Source organism: Dendrobates tinctorius, unplaced genomic scaffold, assembly GCF_039654945.1.
Source record: "Dendrobates tinctorius isolate UK_male_01 unplaced genomic scaffold, ASM3965494v1 ptg000228l, whole genome shotgun sequence".
Taxonomy (NCBI): domain Eukaryota; kingdom Metazoa; phylum Chordata; class Amphibia; order Anura; family Dendrobatidae; genus Dendrobates; species Dendrobates tinctorius.
Window position 1 is genome coordinate 42,246 of NW_027361895.1, and position 19,519 is coordinate 61,764.

The window sequence follows — 19,519 nt, forward strand, 5'->3', positions numbered from 1 at the left end:
TGAGACTTGTTCACCACCCTCAAAGATAGAGTTAGAGACTTGTGCACCACCCTTGAAGAGGGTGAGAGAGAGGGGGAGAGAAAGATGCCTGAGAGACACCTGTTACTCAGTCGACTAACTAGCATTGCTGAGTACACGAATGCATGATGAAGTGTCAAACTTGCTAATTACTGTTGGCAAGAGAGGCAGAGAAAGACGCTTAGGGTGTGTGCTCATGTTGCCAATTCTGCTGTGGAATTTTCCGCATGGATTTGTCTAAATCCACTTGTCAACATTGTCAACAGACATGTGGTTTATCTGTGGATTAGCCTGTGGTTCTCCCCTGCGGTTTGACACCTGTCATGGAGCAGGTGCCAAACCGCTGCAGAATCTGCACAAAGAAGTGACATGCTGTGTATTTAAAACTGCAGCAAATCTGCGTGGAAAATACAGAACTGTGGGCACTGTTTTTTGCATTGAGTTAAATGACACTTGATGATGAAGTGCCACACTTGCTAATTACTATTGTTTTTGCTTTAAAAGAATATCTTGTAAGAGAGGCTAAACATTTCTGTATAAATGTTATGGTCATTTCCTGTTTGTCTTAAGTTTTGTGAGGAGGTAGAATCACTGAATATTAACCATCGCATGCATAGAGAAGAATTGATGAAGAAGATGAAGTTTGCTGCCTATTTACTGATTGCAAAATTCAGCTTATTTAAAGGTTTGTGCAGAATCTATAAGATACCATGACCCGGTTTCAAACTAGGGTTGCTGCGGCCACAACGCAGAGTACTAACCACTATACGATCACGGCAACATTCTCCAGCCAGGTAGGAGTCGAACCTACAATCTTCTGATCCGTAGTCAGACGCGTTATCCATTGCGCCACTGGCCCTTACGTTGATGTTTTCTTTTTCATGCACCATCATGCTAAAGCAAAGTAAAACCTGCAATAGGCTGTCATCGCCACATAAGTCTTTCTTTTCTTGCCAATCCACTCAGAATCTGAAACAAAATATTTTTGTTCAATCTGAAATTCATGTTTTAGAATGAACAATTTCTATCTTCCTGCATTCATGTGCGATGTTTCAATTTTTCTCACATTTTTCGAGAAAGCAAATTCACTAGTTGGCAGATAGAAAAAGAAATCATGCAAAAGAAACAATTTACAAGTTATATGTAAAGTTTCCTTTTACCTAATATTACTATCTTGAGAGTAACCAGCAAAATCACTACTTGGCAGACAAAAGTTGTCAAAAGGAAAGAAAAATAATAAAGGTGATGAATTTTATTGTAGATTAGTGATGATCGACCGCTGAAAAGAGTTGATCGATTGCGCTTAGAGTGGGTGATGAGACTGTGAGAGCTAAGCACCACCTGCAAAGAGGGTGAGAAAGAAATAGCGAGGCTTGTTCGCCACCCTCAAAGATAGAGGTAGAGACTTGCACACCACCCTCGAAGAGGGTGAGAGAGAGTGCCAGAGTAAGACGATGGAGAGAGAGAGAGAGAGAGAGAGAGAGAGAGAGAGAGAGAGAGAGAGAGAGAGAGAGAGAGAGAGAGAGAGAGAGAGAGAGAGAGAGAGAGAGAGAGAGAGAGAGAGAGAGAGAGAGAGAGAGAGAGAGAGAGAGAGAGAGAGAGAGAGATATGCCTGAGAGACACCTGTTACTCAGTCGACTAACTAGCATTGCTGAGTACACGAATGCATGATGAAGTGTCAAACTTGCTAATTACTGTTGGCAAGAGAGGCAGAGAAAGACGCTTAGGGTGTGTGCTCATGTTGCCAATTCTGCTGTGGAATTTTCCGCATGGATTTGTCTAAATCCACTTGTCAACATTGTCAACAGACATGTGGTTTATCTGTGGATTAGCCTGTGGTTCTCCCCTGCGGTTTGACACCTGTCATGGAGCAGGTGCCAAACCGCTGCAGAATCTGCACAAAGAAGTGACATGCTGTGTATTTAAAACTGCAGCAAATCTGCGTGGAAAATACAGAACTGTGGCCACTGTTTTTTGCATTGAGTTAAATGACACTTGATGATGAAGTGCCACACTTGCTAATTACTATTGTTTTTGCTTTAAAAGAATATCTTGTAAGAGAGGCTAAACATTTCTGTATAAATGTTATGGTCATTTGTGAAGTTCCTGTTTGTCTTAAGTTTTGTGAGGAGGTAGAATCACTGAATATTAACCATCGCATGCATAGAGAAGAATTGATGAAGAAGATGAAGTTTGCTGCCTATTTACTGATTGCAAAATTTCAAAAATCAGCTTATTTAAAGCTTTGTGCAGAATCTATAAGATGCCGTGACCCGGATTTGCTGCGGCCACAACGCAGAGTACTAACCACTATACGATCACGGCAACATTCTCGAGCCACGTAGGAGTCGAACCTACAATCTTCTGATCCGTAGTCAGACGCGTTATCCATTGCGCCACTGGCCCTTACGTTGATGTTTTCTTTTTCATGCACCATCATGCTAAAGCAAAGTAAAACCTGCAATAGGCTGTCATCGCCACATAAGTCTTTCTTTTCTTGCCAATCCACTCAGAATCTGAAACAAAATATTTTTGTTCAATCTGAAATTCATGTTTTAGAATGAACAATTTCTATCTTCCTGCATTCATGTGCGATGTTTCAATTTTTCTCACATTTTTCGAGAAAGCAAATTCACTAGTTGGCAGATAGAAAAAGAAATCATGCAAAAGAAACAATTTACAAGTTATATGTAAAGTTTCCTTTTACCTAATATTACTATCTTGAGAGTAACCAGCAAAATCACTACTTGGCAGACAAAAGTTGTCAAAAGGAAAGAAAAATAATAAAGGTGATGAATTTTATTGTAGATTAGTGATGATCGACCGCTGAAAAGAGTTGATCGATTGCGCTTAGAGTGGGTGATGAGAGTGTGAGAGCTAAGCACCACCTGCAAAGAGGGTGAGAAAGAAATAGCGAGGCTTGTTCGCCACCCTCGAAGATAGAGGTAGAGACTTGCACACCACCCTCGAAGAGGGTGAGAGAGAGTGCCAGAGTAAGACGATGAAGAGAGAGAGAGAGAGAGTTGAGCACCACCTGCACAGAGGGTGAGAAGGAAATTGTGAGACTTGTTCACCACCCTCAAAGATAGAGTTAGAGACTTGTGCACCACCCTTGAAGAGGGTGAGAGAGGGGGAGAGAAAGATGCCTGAGAGACACCTGTTACTCAGTCGACTAACTAGCATTGCTGAGTACACGAATGCATGATGAAGTGTCAAACTTGCTAATTACTGTTGGCAAGAGAGGCAGAGAAAGACGCTTAGGGTGTGTGCTCATGTTGCCAATTCTGCTGTGGAATTTTCCGCATGGATTTGTCTAAATCCACTTGTCAACATTGTCAACAGACATGTGGTTTATCTGTGGATTAGCCTGTGGTTCTCCCCTGCGGTTTGACACCTGTCATGGAGCAGGTGCCAAACCGCTGCAGAATCTGCACAAAGAAGTGACATGCTGTGTATTTAAAACTGCAGCAAATCTGCGTGGAAAATACAGAACTGTGGGCACTGTTTTTTGCATTGAGTTAAATGACACTTGATGATGAAGTGCCACACTTGCTAATTACTATTGTTTTTGCTTTAAAAGAATATCTTGTAAGAGAGGCTAAACATTTCTGTATAAATGTTATGGTCATTTGTGAAGTTCCTGTTTGTCTTAAGTTTTGTGAGGAGGTAGAATCACTGAATATTAACCATCGCATGCATAGAGAAGAATTGATGCAGAAGATGAAGTTTGCTGCCTATTTACTGATTGCAAAATTTCAAAAATCAGCTTATTTAAAGCTTTGTGCAGAATCTATAAGATGCCGTGACCCGGATTCGAACCGGGGTTGCTGCGGCCACAACGCAGAGTACTAACCACTATACGATCAAGGCAACATTCTCGAGCCAGGTAGGAGTCGAACCTACAATCTTCTGATCCGTAGTCAGACGCGTTATCCATCGCGCCACTGGCCCTTACGTTGATGTTTTCTTTTTCATGCACCATCATGCTAAAGCAAAGTAAAACCTGCAATAGGCTGTCATCGCCACATAAGTCTTTCTTTTCTTGCCAATCCACTCAGAATCTGAAACAAAATATTTTTGTTCAATCTGAAATTCATGTTTTAGAATGAACAATTTCTATCTTCCTGCATTCATGTGCGATGTTTCAATTTTTCTCACATTTTTCGAGAAAGCAAATTCACTAGTTGGCAGATAGAAAAAGAAATCATGCAAAAGAAACAATTTACAAGTTATATGTAAAGTTTCCTTTTACCTAATATTACTATCTTGAGAGTAACCAGCAAAATCACTACTTGGCAGACAAAAGTTGTCAAAAGGAAAGAAAAATAATAAAGGTGATGAATTTTATTGTAGATTAGTGATGATCGACCGCTGAAAAGAGTTGATCGATTGCGCTTAGAGTGGGTGATGAGAGTGTGAGAGCTAAGCACCACCTGCAAAGAGGGTGAGAAAGAAATAGCGAGGCTTGTTCGCCACCCTCGAAGATAGAGGTAGAGACTTGCACACCACCCTCGAAGAGGGTGAGAGAGAGTGCCAGAGTAAGACGATGAAGAGAGAGAGATAGAGAGAGAGAGATAGAGAGAGAGAGAGTTGAGCACCACCTGCACAGAGGGTGAGAAGGAAATTGTGAGACTTGTTCACCACCCTCAAAGATAGAGTTAGAGACTTGTGCACCACCCTTGAAGAGGGTGAGAGAGAGGGGGAGAGAAAGATGCCTGAGAGACACCTGTTACTCAGTCGACTAACTAGCATTGCTGAGTACACGAATGCATGATGAAGTGTCAAACTTGCTAATTACTGTTGGCAAGAGAGGCAGAGAAAGACGCTTAGGGTGTGTGCTCATGTTGCCAATTCTGCTGTGGAATTTTCCGCATGGATTTGTCTAAATCCACTTGTCAACATTGTCAACAGACATGTGGTTTATCTGTGGATTAGCCTGTGGTTCTCCCCTGCGGTTTGACACCTGTCATGGAGCAGGTGCCAAACCGCTGCAGAATCTGCACAAAGAAGTGACATGCTGTGTATTTAAAACTGCAGCAAATCTGCGTGGAAAATACAGAACTGTGGGCACTGTTTTTTGCATTGAGTTAAATGACACTTGATGATGAAGTGCCACACTTGCTAATTACTATTGTTTTTGCTTTAAAAGAATATCTTGTAAGAGAGGCTAAACATTTCTGTATAAATGTTATGGTAATTTGTGAAGTTCCTGTTTGTCTTAAGTTTTGTGAGGAGGTAGAATCACTGAATATTAACCATCGCATGCATAGAGAAGAATTGATGCAGAAGATGAAGTTTGCTGCCTATTTACTGATTGCAAAATTTCAAAAATCAGCTTATTTAAAGCTTTGTGCAGAATCTATAAGATGCCGTGACCCGGATTCGAACCGGGGTTGCTGCGGCCACAACGCAGAGTACTAACCACTATACGATCACGGCAACATTCTCCAGCCAGGTAGGAGTCGAACCTACAATCTTCTGATCCGTAGTCAGACGCGTTATCCATTGCACCACTGGCCCTTACGTTGATGTTTTCTTTTTCATGCACCATCATGCTAAAGCAAAGTAAAACCTGCAATAGGCTGTCATCGCCACATAAGTTTTTCTTTTCTTGCCAATCCACTCAGAATCTGAAACAAAATATTTTTGTTCAATCTGAAATTCATGTTTTAGAATGAACAATTTCTATCTTCCTGCATTCATGTGCGATGTTTCAATTTTTCTCACATTTTTCGAGAAAGCAAATTCACTAGTTGGCAGATAGAAAAAGAAATCATGCAAAAGAAACAATTTACAAGTTATATGTAAAGTTTCCTTTTACCTAATATTACTATCTTGAGAGTAACCAGCAAAATCACTACTTGGCAGACAAAAGTTGTCAAAAGGAAAGAAAAATAATAAAGGTGATGAATTTCATTGTAGATTAGTGATGATCGACCGCTGAAAAGAGTTGATCGATTGCGCTTAGAGTGGGTGATGAGAGTGTGAGAGCTAAGCACCACCTGCAAAGAGGGTGAGAAAGAAATAGCGAGGCTTGTTCGCCACCCTCGAAGATAGAGGTAGAGACTTGCACACCACCCTCGAAGAGGGTGAGAGAGAGTGCCAGAGTAAGACGATGAAGAGAGAGAGAGAGAGAGTTGAGCACCACCTGCACAGAGGGTGAGAAGGAAATTGTGAGACTTGTTCACCACCCTCAAAGATAGAGTTAGAGACTTGTGCACCACCCTTGAAGAGGGTGAGAGAGGGGGAGAGAAAGATGCCTGAGAGACACCTGTTACTCAGTCGACTAACTAGCATTGCTGAGTACACGAATGCATGATGAAGTGTCAAACTTGCTAATTACTGTTGGCAAGAGAGGCAGAGAAAGACGCTTAGGGTGTGTGCTCATGTTGCCAATTCTGCTGTGGAATTTTCCGCATGGATTTGTCTAAATCCACTTGTCAACATTGTCAACAGACATGTGGTTTATCTGTGGATTAGCCTGTGGTTCTCCCCTGCGGTTTGACACCTGTCATGGAGCAGGTGCCAAACCGCTGCAGAATCTGCACAAAGAAGTGACATGCTGTGTATTTAAAACTGCAGCAAATCTGCGTGGAAAATACAGAACTGTGGGCACTGTTTTTTGCATTGAGTTAAATGACACTTGATGATGAAGTGCCACACTTGCTAATTACTATTGTTTTTGCTTTAAAAGAATATCTTGTAAGAGAGGCTAAACATTTCTGTATAAATGTTATGGTCATTTGTGAAGTTCCTGTTTGTCTTAAGTTTTGTGAGGAGGTAGAATCACTGAATATTAACCATCGCATGCATAGAGAAGAATTGATGCAGAAGATGAAGTTTGCTGCCTATTTACTGATTGCAAAATTTCAAAAATCAGCTTATTTAAAGCTTTGTGCAGAATCTATAAGATGCCGTGACCCGGATTCGAACCGGGGTTGCTGCGGCCACAACGCAGAGTACTAACCACTATACGATCAAGGCAACATTCTCGAGCCAGGTAGGAGTCGAACCTACAATCTTCTGATCCGTAGTCAGACGCGTTATCCATCGCGCCACTGGCCCTTACGTTGATGTTTTCTTTTTCATGCACCATCATGCTAAAGCAAAGTAAAACCTGCAATAGGCTGTCATCGCCACATAAGTCTTTCTTTTCTTGCCAATCCACTCAGAATCTGAAACAAAATATTTTTGTTCAATCTGAAATTCATGTTTTAGAATGAACAATTTCTATCTTCCTGCATTCATGTGCGATGTTTCAATTTTTCTCACATTTTTCGAGAAAGCAAATTCACTAGTTGGCAGATAGAAAAAGAAATCATGCAAAAGAAACAATTTACAAGTTATATGTAAAGTTTCCTTTTACCTAATATTACTATCTTGAGAGTAACCAGCAAAATCACTACTTGGCAGACAAAAGTTGTCAAAAGGAAAGAAAAATAATAAAGGTGATGAATTTTATTGTAGATTAGTGATGATCGACCGCTGAAAAGAGTTGATCGATTGCGCTTAGAGTGGGTGATGAGAGTGTGAGAGCTAAGCACCACCTGCAAAGAGGGTGAGAAAGAAATAGCGAGGCTTGTTCGCCACCCTCGAAGATAGAGGTAGAGACTTGCACACCACCCTCGAAGAGGGTGAGAGAGAGTGCCAGAGTAAGACGATGAAGAGAGAGAGATAGAGAGAGAGAGATAGAGAGAGAGAGAGTTGAGCACCACCTGCACAGAGGGTGAGAAGGAAATTGTGAGACTTGTTCACCACCCTCAAAGATAGAGTTAGAGACTTGTGCACCACCCTTGAAGAGGGTGAGAGAGAGGGGGAGAGAAAGATGCCTGAGAGACACCTGTTACTCAGTCGACTAACTAGCATTGCTGAGTACACGAATGCATGATGAAGTGTCAAACTTGCTAATTACTGTTGGCAAGAGAGGCAGAGAAAGACGCTTAGGGTGTGTGCTCATGTTGCCAATTCTGCTGTGGAATTTTCCGCATGGATTTGTCTAAATCCACTTGTCAACATTGTCAACAGACATGTGGTTTATCTGTGGATTAGCCTGTGGTTCTCCCCTGCGGTTTGACACCTGTCATGGAGCAGGTGCCAAACCGCTGCAGAATCTGCACAAAGAAGTGACATGCTGTGTATTTAAAACTGCAGCAAATCTGCGTGGAAAATACAGAACTGTGGGCACTGTTTTTTGCATTGAGTTAAATGACACTTGATGATGAAGTGCCACACTTGCTAATTACTATTGTTTTTGCTTTAAAAGAATATCTTGTAAGAGAGGCTAAACATTTCTGTATAAATGTTATGGTAATTTGTGAAGTTCCTGTTTGTCTTAAGTTTTGTGAGGAGGTAGAATCACTGAATATTAACCATCGCATGCATAGAGAAGAATTGATGCAGAAGATGAAGTTTGCTGCCTATTTACTGATTGCAAAATTTCAAAAATCAGCTTATTTAAAGCTTTGTGCAGAATCTATAAGATGCCGTGACCCGGATTCGAACCGGGGTTGCTGCGGCCACAACGCAGAGTACTAACCACTATACGATCACGGCAACATTCTCCAGCCAGGTAGGAGTCGAACCTACAATCTTCTGATCCGTAGTCAGACGCGTTATCCATTGCACCACTGGCCCTTACGTTGATGTTTTCTTTTTCATGCACCATCATGCTAAAGCAAAGTAAAACCTGCAATAGGCTGTCATCGCCACATAAGTTTTTCTTTTCTTGCCAATCCACTCAGAATCTGAAACAAAATATTTTTGTTCAATCTGAAATTCATGTTTTAGAATGAACAATTTCTATCTTCCTGCATTCATGTGCGATGTTTCAATTTTTCTCACATTTTTCGAGAAAGCAAATTCACTAGTTGGCAGATAGAAAAAGAAATCATGCAAAAGAAACAATTTACAAGTTATATGTAAAGTTTCCTTTTACCTAATATTACTATCTTGAGAGTAACCAGCAAAATCACTACTTGGCAGACAAAAGTTGTCAAAAGGAAAGAAAAATAATAAAGGTGATGAATTTCATTGTAGATTAGTGATGATCGACCGCTGAAAAGAGTTGATCGATTGCGCTTAGAGTGGGTGATGAGAGTGTGAGAGCTAAGCACCACCTGCAAAGAGGGTGAGAAAGAAATAGCGAGGCTTGTTCGCCACCCTCGAAGATAGAGGTAGAGACTTGCACACCACCCTCGAAGAGGGTGAGAGAGAGTGCCAGAGTAAGACGATGAAGAGAGAGAGAGAGAGAGATAGAGATAGAGAGAGAGTTGAGCACCACCTGCACAGAGGGTGAGAAGGAAATTGTGAGACTTGTTCACCACCCTCAAAGATAGAGTTAGAGACTTGTGCACCACCCTTGAAGAGGGTGAGAGAGAGGGGGAGAGAAAGATGCCTGAGAGACACCTGTTACTCAGTCGACTAACTAGCATTGCTGAGTACACGAATGCATGATGAAGTGTCAAACTTGCTAATTACTGTTGGCAAGAGAGGGAGAGAAAGACGCTTAGGGTGTGTGCTCATGTTGCCAATTCTGCTGTGGAATATTCCACATGGATTTGTCTAAATCCACTTGTCAACATTGTCAACAGACATGTGGTTTATCTGTGGATTAGCCTGTGGTTCTCCCCTGCGGTTTGACACCTGTCATGGAGCAGGTGCCAAACCGCTGCAGAATCTGCACAAAGAAGTGACATGCTGTGTATTTAAAACTGCAGCAAATCTGCGTGGAAAATACAGAACTGTGGCCACTGCTTTTTGCATTGAGTTAAATGACACTTGATGATGAAGTGCCACACTTGCTAATTACTATTGTTTTTGCTTTAAAAGAATATCTTGTAAGAGAGGCTAAACATTTCTGTATAAATGTTATGGTCATTTGTGAAGTTCCTGTTTGTCTTAAGTTTTGTGAGGAGGTAGAATCACTGAATATTAACCATCGCATGCATAGAGAAGAATTGATGAAGAAGATGAAGTTTGCTGCCTATTTACTGATTGCAAAATTTCAAAAATCAGCTTATTTAAAGCTTTGTGCAGAATCTATAAGATGCCGTGACCCGGATTTGAACCGGGGTTGCTGCGGCCACAACGCAGAGTACTAACCACTATACGATCACGGAAACATTCTAGAGCCAGGTAGGAGTCGAACCTACAAACTTCTGATCCGTAGTCAGACGCGTTATCCATTGCGCCACTGGCCCTTACGTTGATGTTTTCTTTTTCATGCACCATCATGCTAAAGCAAAGTAAAACCTGCAATAGGCTGTCATCGCCACATAAGTCTTTCTTTTCTTGCCAATCCACTCAGAATCTGAAACAAAATATTTTTGTTCAATCTGAAATTCATGTTTTAGAATGAACAATTTCTATCTTCCTGCATTCATGTGCGATGTTTCAATTTTTCTCACATTTTTCGAGAAAGCAAATTCACTAGTTGGCAGATAGAAAAAGAAATCATGCAAAAGAAACAATTTACAAGTTATATGTAAAGTTTGCTTTTACCTAATATTACTATCTTGAGAGTAACCAGCAAAATCACTACTTGGCAGACAAAAGTTGTCAAAAGGAAAGAAAAATAATAAAGGTGATGAATTTTATTGTAGATTAGTGATGATCGACCGCTGAAAAGAGTTGATCGATTGCGCTTAGAGTGGGTGATGAGAGTGTGAGAGCTAAGCACCACCTGCAAAGAGGGTGAGAAAGAAATAGCGAGGCTTGTTCGCCACCCTCGAAGATAGAGGTAGAGACTTGCACACCACCCTCGAAGAGGGTGAGAGAGAGTGCCAGAGTAAGACGATGAAGAGAGAGAGATAGAGAGAGAGAGATAGAGAGAGAGTTGAGCACCACCTGCACAGAGGGTGAGAAGGAAATTGTGAGACTTGTTCACCACCCTCAAAGATAGAGTTAGAGACTTGTGCACCACCCTTGAAGAGGGTGAGAGAGAGGGGGAGAGAAAGATGCCTGAGAGACACCTGTTACTCAGTCGACTAACTAGCATTGCTGAGTACACGAATGCATGATGAAGTGTCAAACTTGCTAATTACTGTTGGCAAGAGAGGGAGAGAAAGACGCTTAGGGTGTGTGCTCATGTTGCCAATTCTGCTGTGGAATTTTCCGCATGGATTTGTCTAAATCCACTTGTCAACATTGTCAACAGACATGTGGTTTATCTGTGGATTAGCCTGTGGTTCTCCCCTGCGGTTTGACACCTGTCATGGAGCAGGTGCCAAACCGCTGCAGAATCTGCACAAAGAAGTGACATGCTGTGTATTTAAAACTGCAGCAAATCTGCGTGGAAAATACAGAACTGTGGGCACTGTTTTTTGCATTGAGTTAAATGACACTTGATGATGAAGTGCCACACTTGCTAATTACTATTGTTTTTGCTTTAAAAGAATATCTTGTAAGAGAGGCTAAACATTTCTGTATAAATGTTATGGTCATTTCCTGTTTGTCTTAAGTTTTGTGAGGAGGTAGAATCACTGAATATTAACCATCGCATGCATAGAGAAGAATTGATGAAGAAGATGAAGTTTGCTGCCTATTTACTGATTGCAAAATTTCAAAAATCAGCTTATTTAAAGGTTTGTGCAGAATCTATAAGATACCGTGACCCGGTTTCGAACTAGGGTTGCTGCGGCCACAACGCAGAGTACTAACCACTATACAATCACGGCAACATTCTCCAGCCAGGTAGGAGTCAAACCTACAATCTTCTGATCCGTAGTCAGACGCGTTATCCATTGCACCACTGGCCCTTACGTTGATGTTTTCTTTTTCATGCACCATCATGCTAAAGCAAAGTAAAACCTGCAATAGGCTGTCATCGCCACATAAGTCTTTCTTTTCTTGCCAATCCACTCAGAATCTGAAACAAAATATTTTTGTTCAATCTGAAATTCATGTTTTAGAATGAACAATTTCTATCTTCCTGCATTCATGTGCGATGTTTCAATTTTTCTCACATTTTTCGAGAAAGCAAATTCACTAGTTGGCAGATAGAAAAAGAAATCATGCAAAAGAAACAATTTACAAGTTATATGTAAAGTTTCCTTTTACCTAATATTACTATCTTGAGAGTAACCAGCAAAATCACTACTTGGCAGACAAAAGTTGTCAAAAGGAAAGAAAAATAATAAAGGTGATGAATTTTATTGTAGATTAGTGATGATCGACCGCTGAAAAGAGTTGATCGATTGCGCTTAGAGTGGGTGATGAGAGTGTGAGAGCTAAGCACCACCTGCAAAGAGGGTGAGAAAGAAATAGCGAGGCTTGTTCGCCACCCTCGAAGATAGAGGTAGAGACTTGCACACCACCCTCGAAGAGGGTGAGAGAGAGTGCCAGAGTAAGACGATGAAGAGAGAGAGAGAGAGAGATAGAGAGATATAGAGAGAGAGTTGAGCACCACCTGCACAGAGGGTGAGAAGGAAATTGTGAGACTTGTTCACCACCCTCAAAGATAGAGTTAGAGACTTGTGCACCACCCTTGAAGAGGGTGAGAGAGAGGGGGAGAGAAAGATGCCTGAGAGACACCTGTTACTCAGTCGACTAACTAGCATTGCTGAGTACACGAATGCATGATGAAGTGTCAAACTTGCTAATTACTGTTGGCAAGAGAGGGAGAGAAAGACTCTTAGGGTGTATGCTCATGTTGCCAATTCTGCTGTGGAATATTCCGCATGGATTTGTCTAAATCCACTTGTCAACATTGTCAACAGACATGTGGTTTATCTGTGGATTAACCTGTGGTTCTCCCCTGCGGTTTGACACCTTTCATGGAGCAGGTGCCAAACCGCTGCAGAATCTGCACAAAGAAGTGACATGCTGTGTATTTAAAACTGCAGCAAATCTGCGTGGAAAATACAGAACTGTGGCCACTGCTTTTTGCATTGAGTTAAATGACACTTGATGATGAAGTGCCACACTTGCTAATTACTATTGTTTTTGCTTTAAAAGAATATCTTGTAAGAGAGGCTAAACATTTCTGTATAAATGTTATGGTCATTTGTGAAGTTCCTGTTTGTCTTAAGTTTTGTGAGGAGGTAGAATCACTGAATATTAACCATCGCATGCATAGAGAAGAATTGATGAAGAAGATGAAGTTTGCTGCCTATTTACTGATTGCAAAATTTCAAAAATCAGCTTATTTAAAGCTTTGTGCAGAATCTATAAGATGCCGTGACCCGGATTCGAACCGGGGTTGCTGCGGCCACAACGCAGAGTACTAACCACTATACGATCACGGCAACATTCTCGAGCCAGGTAGGAGTCGAACCTACAATCTTCTGATCCGTAGTCAGACGCGTTATCCATTGCGCCACTGGCCCTTAGGTTGATGTTTTCTTTTTCATGCACCATCATGCTAAAGCAAAGTAAAACCTGCAATAGGCTGTCATCGCCACATAAGTCTTTCTTTTCTTGCCAATCCACTCAGAATCTGAAACAAAATATTTTTGTTCAATCTGAAATTCATGTTTTAGAATGAACAATTTCCATCTTCCTGCATTCATGTGCGATGTTTCAATTTTTCTCACATTTTTCGAGAAAGCAAATTCACTAGTTGGCAGATAGAAAAAGAAATCATGCAAAAGAAACAATTTACAAGTTATATGTAAAGTTTCCTTTTACCTAATATTACTATCTTGAGAGTAACCAGCAAAATCACTACTTGGCAGACAAAAGTTGTCAAAAGGAAAGAAAAATAATAAAGGTGATGAATTTTATTGTAGATTAGTGATGATCGACCGCTGAAAAGAGTTGATCGATTGCGCTTAGAGTGGGTGATGAGAGTGTGAGAGCTAAGCACCACCTGCAAAGAGGGTGAGAAAGAAATAGCGAGGCTTGTTCGCCACCCTCGAAGATAGAGGTAGAGACTTGCACACCACCCTCGAAGAGGGTGAGAGAGAGTGCCAGAGTAAGACGATGAAGCACAACCTGTTAGGAGAGAGAGAGAGAGAGAGATAGAGAGAGAGTTGAGCACCACCTGCACAGAGGGTGAGAAGGAAATTGTGAGACTTGTTCACCACCCTCAAAGATAGAGTTAGAGACTTGTACACCACCCTTGAAGAGGGTGAGAGAGAGGGGGAGAGAAAGATGCCTGAGAGACACCTGTTACTCAGTCGACTAACTAGCATTGCTGAGTACACGAATGCATGATGAAGTGTCAAACTTGCTAATTACTGTTGGCAAGAGAGGCAGAGAAAGACGCTTAGGGTGTGTGCTCATGTTGCCAATTCTGCTGTGGAATTTTCCGCATGGATTTGTCTAAATCCACTTGTCAACATTGTCAACAGACATGTGGTTTATCTGTGGATTAGCCTGTGGTTCTCCTCTGCGGTTTGACACCTGTCATGGAGCAGGTGCCAAACCGCTGCAGAATCTGCACAAAGAAGTGACATGCTGTGTATTTAAAACTGCAGCAAATCTGCGTGGAAAATACAGAACTGTGGGCACTGTTTTTTGCATTGAGTTAAACGACACTTGATGATGAAGTGCCACACTTGCTAATTACTATTGTTTTTGCTTTAAAAGAATATCTTGTAAGAGAGGCTAAACATTTCTGTATAAATGTTATGGTCATTTGTGAAGTTCCTGTTTGTCTTAAGTTTTGTGAGGAGGTAGAATCACTGAATATTAACCATCGCATGCATAGAGAAGAATTGATGAAGAAGATGAAGTTTGCTGCCTATTTACTGATTGCAAAATTTCAAAAATCAGCTTATTTAAAGCTTTGTGCAGAATCTATAAGATGCCGTGACCCGGATTCGAACCGGGGTTGCTGCGGCCACAACGCAGAGTACTAACCACTATACGATCACGGCAACATTCTCGAGCCAGGTAGGAGTCGAACCTACAATCTTCTGATCCGTAGTCAGACGCGTTATCCATTGCACCACTGGCCCTTACGTTGATGTTTTCTTTTTCATGCACCATCATGCTAAAGCAAAGTAAAACCTGCAATAGGCTGTCATCGCCACATAAGTCTTTCTTTTCTTGCCAATCCACTCAGAATCTGACACAAAATATTTTTGTTCAATCTGAAATTCATGTTTTAGAATGAACAATTTCTATCTTCCTGCATTCATGTGCGATGTTTCAATTTTTCTCACATTTTTCGAGAAAGCAAATTCACTAGTTGGCAGATAGAAAAAGAAATCATGCAAAAGAAACAATTTACAAGTTATATGTAAAGTTTCCTTTTACCTAATATTACTATCTTGAGAGTAACCAGCAAAATCACTACTTGGCAGACAAAAGTTGTCAAAAGGAAAGAAAAATAATAAAGATGATGAATTTTATTGTAGATTAGTGATGATCGACCGCTGAAAAGAGATGATCGATTGCGCTTAGAGTGGGTGATGAGAGTGTGAGAGCTAAGCACCACCTGCAAAGAGGGTGAGAAAGAAATAGCGAGGCTTGTTCGCCACCCTCGAAGATAGAGGTAGAGACTTGCACACCACCCTCGAAGAGGGTGAGAGAGAGTGCCAGAGTAAGACGATGAAGCACCACCTGTTACGAGAGAGAGAGAGAGTTGAGCACCACCTGCACAGAGGGTGAGAAAGAAATTGTGAGACTTGTTCACCACCCTCAAAGATAGAGTTAGAGACTTGTGCACCACCCTTGAAGAGGGTGAGAGAGAGGGGGAGAGAAAGATGCCTGAGAGACACCTGTTACTCAGTCGACTAGCATTGCTGAGTACACGAATGCATGATGAAGTGCCAAACTTGCTAATTACTGTTGGCAAGAGAGGGAGAGAAAGACGCTTAGGGTGTGTGCTCATGTTGCCAATTCTGCTGTGGAATTTTCCGCATGGATTTGTCTAAATCCACTTGTCAACATTGTCAACAGACATGTGGTTTATCTGTGGATTAGCCTGTGGTTCTCCCCTGCGGTTTGACACCTGTCATGGAGCAGGTGCCAAACCGCTGCAGAATCTGCACAAACAAGTGACATGCTGTGTATTTAAAACTGCAGCAAATCTGCGTGGAAAATACAGAACTGTGGCCACTGCTTTTTGCATTGAGTTAAATGACACTTGATGATGAAGTGCCACACTTGCTAATTACTATTGTTTTTGCTTTAAAAGAATATCTTGTAAGAGAGGCTAAACATTTCTGTATAAATGTTATGGTCATTTGTGAAGTTCCTGTTTGTCTTAAGTTTTGTGAGGAGGTAGAATCACTGAATATTAACCATCGCATGCATAGAGAAGAATTGATGAAGAAGATGAAGTTTGCTGCCTATTTACTGATTGCAAAATTTCAAAAATCAGCTTATTTAAAGCTTTGTGCAGAATCTATAAGATGCCGTGACCCGGATTCGAACGGGGGTTGCTGCGGCCACAACGCAGAGTACTAACCACTATACGATCACTGCAACATTCTCGAGCCAGGTAGGAGTCGAACCTACAATCTTTTGCTCCGTAGTCAGATGCGTTATCCATTGCGCCACTGGCCCTTACATTGATGCTTTCTTTTTCATGCACCATCATGCTAAAGCAAAGTAAAACCTGCAATAGGCTGTCATCGCCACATAAGTCTTTCTTTTCTTGCCAATCCACTCAGAATCAGAAACAAAATATTTTTGTTCAATCTGAAATTCATGTTTTAGAATGAACAATTTCTATCTTCCTGCATTCATGTGCGATGTTTCAATTTTTCTCACATTTTTCGAGAAAACAAATTCACTAGTTGGCAGATAGAAGAAGAAATCATGCAAAAGAAACAATTTACAATTTATATGTAAAGTTTCCTTTTACCTAATATTACTATCTTGAGAGTAACCAGCAAAATCACTACTTGGCAGACAAAAGTTGTCAAAAGTAGAGTTGAGCGAAACGGGTCGAAAAAATTCAAAAGTCGCCGACTTTTGGCAAAGTCGGGTTTCATGAAACGAAACCCGACCCTAGGATGAGGTCGGCCACGAGGTCGGCGACTTACGCGCCAAAGTCGCGTTTCAAAAGTTTGTTTTGCGCTCTTTTTCAGCCAATCAGGATCCACGGACACTGTGGGCAACGTGATGACGTAGGCACGGGTCACCACCATCTTTCAGAAGGGCATGCAAGTGATTGGCTTGCTTTGGTGGGCATCACAGGGGGTATAAAAGGGCGTGCACGCCGACCGCCATCTTACTTCTGCCGATCTTAGTATAGAGAGAGGTTGCTGCTGATTCTGTCGGGAGAGCGTTTGGCAGGGAAGAAGACAAAAAAACTACTTCTGCTGCTAGCGATTTGGCCTGCACAACACACAAGTCACTTTGTGTGCAGTGCAAGGGGAGGCTATATTGTGGTGTATCAGTGGTGTTGGTTGTTGGGCTGCCTTTTAAGGCTTCCTGACACGCTGGCATTGCTGTTTACCCACTGCTCCGCAAACTGCTTTTTTAAAAGCAATCCAATCTCCCTTATCCTCTAGTCACTTTTGTCACAGCTGTGCCATCGAGCCTGTCACATAGCGCTCAGATATCAGTGGGCCTCACACAATCCACAAGTGTCCAGTGTCCAAAAGTGTGCGCAGAGATTCAAAATCTCCATTATCCTCTCGTCACTTTGGTCACAGGCAGCTGTGCCATCGAGCGTGTCACATAGCACTCAGATATCAGTGGGCCTCACACAATCCACAAGTGTCCAGTGTCCAAAAGTGTGCGCAGAGATTCAAAATCTCCATTATCCTCTCGTCACTTTGGTCACAGGCAGCTGTGCCATCGAGCGTGTCACATAGCGCTCAGATTTCAGTGGGCCTCACACAATCCACAAGTGTCCAGTGTCCAAAAGTGTGCGCAGAGATTCAAAATCTCCATTATCCTCTCGTCACTTTGGTCACAGGCAGCTGTGCCATCGAGCGTGTCACATAGCACTCAGATATCAGTGGGCCTCACACAATCCACAAGTGTCCAGTGTCCAAAAGTGTGCGCAGAGATTCAAAATCTCCATTATCCTCTCGTCACTTTGGTCACAGGCAGCTGTGCCATCGAGCGTGTCACATAGCGCTCAGATTTCAGTGGGCCTCACACAATCCACAAGTGTCCAGTGTCCAAAAGTGTGCGCAGAGATTCAAAATCTCCATTATCCTCTCGTCACTTTGGTCACAGGCAGCTGTGCCATCGAGCGTGTCACATAGCGCTCAGATATCAGTGGGCCTCACACAATCCACAAGTGTCCAGTGTCCAAAAGTGTGCGCAGAGATTCAAAATCTCCATTATCCTCTCGTCACTTTGGTCACAGGCAGCTGTGCCATCGAGCCTGTCACATAGCGCTCAGATATCAGTGGGCCTCACACAATCCAAAAGTGTCCACTGTCCACAAGTGTGTGCAGAAATTCTAAATCTCCCCTGTCCTATAGACACCTTGTACCTTGTTTTACATTACTATATAGTTTGTTGGATTTTGTCTACATTTCTACCAAAAATGAGGAAGGCTGGTGGAAGAGGCCGTGGAATTGGGCGGGGGTTGGCAGCTGGTAATGATGGTGTTGGTGGTGGATCTGATGGTAGTGGCAAGAGCAAAATAGGACCGAATGCAGGAGGTGCTGACCCTGCGTCATCGTCTGGCTACATAAGGCCTTGAACGCTTAGTTTTCTAGGAGTTGGCAAACCGCTTTTAAAGGCAGAGCATCAGGAAAAAGTTTTGTCTTACATTGCTGACTCAGCCTCCAGCTCTATCGCCTCCTCTTCTTCAGTTGTAAAAAGTAAAAGCACTGAGTCGTCATTGGAGGCTCATGTTCATGAACCACACCTTTCCTTGTGTCCTTCACCCCAACCAAGATTGAAGGATGACGCAGGCCATACTACTGATTACTCCATGGAGCTGTTTTCACATACCATGCCTGGATTATCAAGTGAAATGGTGAATTACCCAGGCCAAGATGAATCTGACATGGAGTGCACTGATGCACAGCCGCTGATGGATAATTCTGCTGGTACATTCACTCAGAGCACTACATTGTCCTCGCAGTGTACAGAGCCAGATTTTGACCCTGATGAGACTCAGGTGCCCCTTCCCGCACACTATACCACCATACACGGTGACACAGAGAAAGGTGCACATGACATAGAAGAGGAGGTGATGGATGACCCAGTTGTTGACCCAGATTGGCATCCATTGGGGGAAGAGGGTGCTGCTTCCAATAGCTCAGATGAGGAGCATCCACAGCAGACATCGACATCGCAACAGCTGTTATCTGGCAGGCCCGGAGCACTCCAAAGACAGGTTCCAAACATCAAAAGAGTTGCTGGACAGCTTGTCCAGAGGGTCAAAAGATCACAGCGTGCTAGGCCGCAAAATGTCTGCCAAAGTAGGAAGAGTGCAGTGTGGCACTTTTTTGAACAAAATCCTCATGATCAGGCCAAGGTTATCTGTAAGAAGTGCGCAAAGACCTTTAGCTGAGGGAAAAATCTGAAAAATTTGAATACCAGTTGCATGCTTAGACATTTAACCAGCATGCACTTGCAAGCGTGGACACAACACCAAACCTCAAGTGCCACATGTGCAACTGATCACAACGAAGGT

At 42.2% G+C, this 19,519-nt stretch overlaps 11 non-coding genes across 11 annotated transcripts; all 11 read right to left on the reverse strand.

The window, feature by feature from the left end:
• Nucleotides 1–804: 804 nt before the first annotated feature.
• Nucleotides 805–877, reverse strand: TRNAR-ACG (transfer RNA arginine (anticodon ACG)). The gene has a single exon. It is a non-coding gene; the product is annotated as a tRNA-Arg (tRNA).
• A 1,474-nt stretch (nucleotides 878–2,351) lies between these two features.
• On the reverse strand, nucleotides 2,352–2,424 carry TRNAR-ACG (transfer RNA arginine (anticodon ACG)). The gene has a single exon. It is a non-coding gene; the product is annotated as a tRNA-Arg (tRNA).
• A 1,472-nt stretch (nucleotides 2,425–3,896) lies between these two features.
• Nucleotides 3,897–3,969, reverse strand: TRNAR-ACG (transfer RNA arginine (anticodon ACG)). Its single transcript has one exon. It is a non-coding gene; the product is annotated as a tRNA-Arg (tRNA).
• Nucleotides 3,970–5,385: 1,416 nt separating this feature from the next.
• TRNAH-GUG (transfer RNA histidin (anticodon GUG)) lies at nucleotides 5,386–5,457 on the reverse strand. Its single transcript has one exon. It is a non-coding gene; the product is annotated as a tRNA-His (tRNA).
• A 1,553-nt stretch (nucleotides 5,458–7,010) lies between these two features.
• Nucleotides 7,011–7,083, reverse strand: TRNAR-ACG (transfer RNA arginine (anticodon ACG)). The gene has a single exon. It is a non-coding gene; the product is annotated as a tRNA-Arg (tRNA).
• A 1,416-nt stretch (nucleotides 7,084–8,499) lies between these two features.
• On the reverse strand, nucleotides 8,500–8,571 carry TRNAH-GUG (transfer RNA histidin (anticodon GUG)). The gene has a single exon. It is a non-coding gene; the product is annotated as a tRNA-His (tRNA).
• A 1,573-nt stretch (nucleotides 8,572–10,144) lies between these two features.
• TRNAR-ACG (transfer RNA arginine (anticodon ACG)) lies at nucleotides 10,145–10,217 on the reverse strand. The gene has a single exon. It is a non-coding gene; the product is annotated as a tRNA-Arg (tRNA).
• Nucleotides 10,218–13,190: 2,973 nt separating this feature from the next.
• On the reverse strand, nucleotides 13,191–13,262 carry TRNAH-GUG (transfer RNA histidin (anticodon GUG)). Its single transcript has one exon. It is a non-coding gene; the product is annotated as a tRNA-His (tRNA).
• An 8-nt stretch (nucleotides 13,263–13,270) lies between these two features.
• TRNAR-ACG (transfer RNA arginine (anticodon ACG)) lies at nucleotides 13,271–13,343 on the reverse strand. Its single transcript has one exon. It is a non-coding gene; the product is annotated as a tRNA-Arg (tRNA).
• Nucleotides 13,344–14,765: 1,422 nt separating this feature from the next.
• TRNAH-GUG (transfer RNA histidin (anticodon GUG)) lies at nucleotides 14,766–14,837 on the reverse strand. The gene has a single exon. It is a non-coding gene; the product is annotated as a tRNA-His (tRNA).
• An 8-nt stretch (nucleotides 14,838–14,845) lies between these two features.
• TRNAR-ACG (transfer RNA arginine (anticodon ACG)) lies at nucleotides 14,846–14,918 on the reverse strand. Its single transcript has one exon. It is a non-coding gene; the product is annotated as a tRNA-Arg (tRNA).
• Between the last annotated feature and the right edge of the window lie 4,601 nt (nucleotides 14,919–19,519).